A 5,351-nucleotide genomic window follows, 5' to 3' on the forward strand; every position below is an offset into this window, starting at 1 on the left:
CATCGAAAAATAAGAACTCTGAAGTGTTGCTAACGATGATGAGGATTTATGACTTAAGGCATCCGCTACCACATTTGCTTTTCTCGGATGATAATTAATCACTAAGTCATAATCCTTAATCAACTCCAACCATTGTCTCTGTCTCAAGTTAAGCTCTTTCTGGGTGAGCAAATACTTCAAACTCTTATGATCAGTAAAAATCCGATAACGCTCACCATATAAATAATGTCTCCAAATCTTCAATGCGAAGACTACTGCTGCTAACTCTAAGTCATGAGTAAGGTAATTCGTCTCATACTTCTTCAACTGTCGGGAAGCATAAGCTATTACTTTTTCATTCTGCATCAATACGCACCCTAATCCCAACTTAGATGCATCATTGTATACCACAAATTCTTTTCCATTTACAGGAAGTGTTAAGATGGGAGTAGAGGTTAACCGGTTCTTTAGCTCCTGAAATCGATTCTCACAAACGTCATCCCACTCATACTTAACTCCTTTACGAGTCAAACGAGTCAGAGGAGCTGCTGTCAAAGAAAATCCCTAAACAAATCTCCGGTAATAACCAACTAAGCCAAGGAAACTACGAATCTCAATTACCGTTCTCGGTTGCTCCCATTGCAAGATTGCCTCAATCTTCTTGGGATCGACATAAATTCCAGCTCCGAACACCACATGTCCCAAGAAAACAACTTCTTTCAACCAGAATTCACATTTAGAGAACTTGGCATAGAGTTGCCTCTCGCACAAAGTTTGTAACACAATGCGCAAATGGACAGCATGTTCATTATCATTCTTCAAATAAACTAGGATGTCATCTATGAATACTATCACAAACTTATCCAAGTATGGATGGAACACCCTGTTCATAAGATCCATAAAAACTACCGAGGCATTAGTCAAACCAAACGGCATCACCAGAAACTCATCATGCCCATAACGCGTCCTGAAGGTAGTCTTGGGTACATCCTACTCCTTAATCCTCAACTGATAGTACCCAGATCTCAAATCAATCTTAGAGAATACCATAGCACCTCGTAATTGATCAAAAAGATCATCTATCCGGGGTAAATGGTATTTATTCTTGATGGTCACTCGGTTCAGCTGACGGTAATCGATACACAATCGAAGAGCGCCATCCTTCTTCTTTACAAATAGGACTGGTGCTCCCCAAGGAGAAATGTTAGGGCGAATGAAACCTTTATCCACCAAAGCTTGCAACTGGACTTTCAGTTCCTTCAACTCTGTCGGAGCCATTTTATATGGAGGGATAGAAATAGGTGCGGTACTCGAAAGTAAATCAATAAGGAACTCAAGCTCTCGATCAGGAGGTAGTCCCGGTAAATCATCAGGAAATACATCAAGAAACACACTTACTATTGGGACATCCTCTAACTTAGGTTCCCCCTTTGAAGTATCAATCACGTATGCCAAATAAGTCGGATACCTTTTTTGCACTAATTTCAAAGCTTTGATGGCCGAGATTACACATAACGGTAATACTCGACGTTCCCCTACAAACACAATCTCTGCTCCCTTCGAATTTCGAAGAACAACTTATTTTCGAAAACAATCCACGTTCGCCCGATGTGCAGTTAACCAGTCCATACCCAATATTAAATCAAATTCCAAGATCTCTAGAGGAATTAAGTCACCCCTAAATTCTTCCTCACATACCCTTACCCCACAGTCTCTATAACAAGTATTTCTAATCAACTGTTCTCCTAGACGGGTATGCACTACAATTTCTCCCTCTAATGGTGACAAGTTTTTATCAGTAATTGATGCAAATGTTGTACTCACATAAGATCTATCTGAGCCAGAATCTATCAAAACATAAGCATCTTTATCAAATAAAGACATAATACCTATCACTGCTCCAGGTCGGACCCGTGCCTCATCTTTCGTCACAACAAAAACTCTTGTCGAAGTATGAGTCTGTGGTCTTGAAGGTGGATGCTCCAGGGTATTACTCTCCACACCGGACCGTATGGCTACTCCTTGTCTCAGTGGCAACCCAAAAGAATCTCTCCTCTGCATATCAGTGCGAGCTGGTGAAAATGATGCAGCTATAGTGGCTCGTCCTAACCGTGGGCAATTACTCCTAATATGACCCGTCTGTCCACATTGAAAACATCTTGTTGGCCCTCTACATAGCCCACTATGATAATTCCCATAATTTTTGCATTTGTCAGAACCTCTGAAACTCTTCCCAAAACTAGTCATAGCAGATTTGCTAAACCTCGAAGGTCTCTGCTATGATGGTGGAAATGGAGGTCGAGGAGATGTCACAGAAATAGAAGTAGTGCTCTCTGAAATCGCTGAGTCCTTGCCTCTTTTTACTAGCTAACTAGAAGACATACCAGGATTTCTTCTTTTTGCAAACTCAGTCCGAATCCTGCTATTCTCAGTCACGAGCTTCTCAGCCTGTAAAGCCATCTGTACGACCTCCTTATGTGGCTCCCTACTAGTCACTGTCATCCGCTCTCTAATCTCATTACGGAGCCCTTCCTCGAAACAACTGACCTGATCCTGCTCAAATTTCACCAGATCCAGCACATATAACATCAACTCGTTAAAACGAGTCTCGTACTCCTTTACAATTAGATTCTCCTATTTCAAACTCAGAAATTCTCTCTTCTTTTCTTTCTGATGAAAGTAAGTGAAATATTGACCATCGAATTCTCTGAGAAAATCGGACCATGTCTGAGGAGTAGTGGAACGGGACTTCATCGAATTCCACCAGGTACGAGCCCTCTTCTCTAATAATCTCGTAGCCACCATCAGCTTCATGTCGTCATCTAATCCCATATCAAAGAGAGTCTCTGAAACTTGATTAATCTAGTCCTTTGCCACAGTGGCATCCAACTCACCCGCGAAAGACACACAACCCAACTGTCTAGCCTCATTTAGGTTCTTGAAAATGAATACATCCTGTACCAGTGGTGGAACTAAAGGAGTAACTGGAGGCATTATAGGTGGAACTTGACCAGTCTGAGCTTGACCAGCCATTGCGGTAAAGAAAGCTGCCAATGCCTGTGCTGCCTCAGTAGGCATGGCGAGAATACCAATAGGTGGCGGAGGAGGTGGAGGACTATCGGCCTGCTCAGCAGCAGGTGCTGCTCGAATGGTAGACGCAGCCGATTCTTCCCTTACTGCATCTAGCTGATGACATTGGGAACGACCTCTTCTCCTCCCAACCGATCTAGTGAGAGGTGGACGTTCGCGTCGAGGAGGCATTATAATCTATAAAAGAATACGAGCACGTTTAGGTAACCTTAGGCTCTATATGCAGATGCATGCATTCTATTCAACCTAACCTAACTTAATCCGGGGCCACACTGATACTGTAAACTTTTAAAACCACTTTAAAACTAAAAACTCTTATCTTTAAAACCAAAAGCTCTGATACCAATTGAATTGTCACGACCCGGTACTCCCCTTGAGCCCGTGATAACCGTCGCGGTGTCCCGGTAGACACTCATTGCCTGAAATGTCAACCTGAAACCCCGCAAGGCTTTACTATCAGTTTCTCATTTCCCTTGTGAGCAACCATTGTAAAATATCGTGTTCTAAAAGAATTTAAACTGTTTCCAACTTAAAACAAATAAAATATTAATTTTCGTCTCACAAGGGTATTTTGGTTATTTTTTTCAAAAATTTCGAAACTGGCTAAAACGTAATATAGAAGTACAAAACACATAATTCATATTCAAAATGAGTTTAAAAGTCTAAAATCTTCATTTAAAACGAAATTACGGTTATTTGAATATAATAAAAAAATAAAAGAAATATTAAGTGAAATATTTTATTTTCTTATAAAACAATATTTATAAATTTATATGTGAATAGTTTTTATAACGTAAAAGCTAAATAAATTTATACATACTGTAATACAGTAAACCAAAATATTTAATTTAATTTACAATAACAAGAGGGCCCCCAAATAAACAAAAGTAAAGAGGACTATGAACCTACAGTTTGAAAAATGCAGATCCAACGATAGTCCTCGATGAGATCAGCTATCTACAGTCTATACTGAACCTGAAATGGCTGGAAAGGAGGGTGGTGACATTATAAAATCCTAATGAGTAAACAGACATCATCATAAATATCTAGAGTTGAGTACATGGAGACAATAAAATAAATCATCGTAAACTGAGTCTCAGAATTAGAATACATTTCATTTAAAATACGTAAAGAGGCTTATGAATCTCATAAAAACTAGGCTTGTGCCATAAATCCATTCTCAGGGACACCTTGGACGAGGCATCCTACCGAGATCGCCAAGGCTATTAAAATTCACATTTCACATAAATCATGTTTTTGTTTTGAAAACATAGCCGTTCCTTGGCGTTGGTTGAGCTTCCCCTCACGTGGTGGTTTGGCGTGAAGTGAACCCTAAGCTTTACCCTAAGAGATACCCTACGCGCCTCTCCGTTCGAGGTAAGAATATAATGGGGTTTATAGTGCCCCTCTAAAAGGCTTGTCCACAGAAACCCCCTACTGTAGTGATAAATCAATATATAATCCACCATACAATAAAACTCAATAACATGATATGACAATTTTGTAATTCGCAGTCTTTCAAGGTAACCAAACAATTGGTATTTCAATACAATTGCCAACTAGCCAATCATGCCCGATTTATCATAAGCCAATCAATTTAAACAATCAAATTACCATAATTAACAGTCTCCGTGTACTCTATTTTTCAAAATCATTATTAATTTCAAAATAATTTATAATTTAATTTCATTGAAACACATTTATTCATAAAACATGAAAATTTACCTTTTTAAATTTTTTTTTCCATAGAATTCATGAAATCCCCTAAAAACTACCCTAGATAATTAAAATGACAGTAAGTTTACTCACTATGTCTAGAATGTAGACTTTCGACGCAGTTTGTCTACTGGTCCTCGGATGCAATTTTCTTACCTTTATCGAAGGACTCACCACCTTGACACAATACAAAATCGAAAAATTCACTACATTGGTACTAAATTGAAATTAAACTAATTTAGACTATTAATGAATAATATGGAATGCAAGAATGCACTGGTAACTATCTAAATTCAGTATTGGCCTAATTCGTCTTATCACTAGATTAAATTACTAATGCGTCCAATTTAATCCCAAATTAATTTTTTTCAATTTCTATACCTCATTCGGACCCAAATTGACTTAATGTCCCTCAGTGTGGTGCAAATTATCAGTCTTGGTAGCAAATTACAAAAATACCCCTAGTGGGTAAAAATTCGTATTTTTGCTTCGAAAATTCCCATTATTTTTCTAGGCTCCTAATTCATCATTTCTTAACCAATTCTCCTAGAATAAAAATCAAACTC

This window comes from Theobroma cacao, chromosome 7, assembly GCF_000208745.1.
Source record: "Theobroma cacao cultivar B97-61/B2 chromosome 7, Criollo_cocoa_genome_V2, whole genome shotgun sequence".
In the NCBI taxonomy this organism is placed as follows: Eukaryota; Viridiplantae; Streptophyta; class Magnoliopsida; order Malvales; family Malvaceae; genus Theobroma; species Theobroma cacao.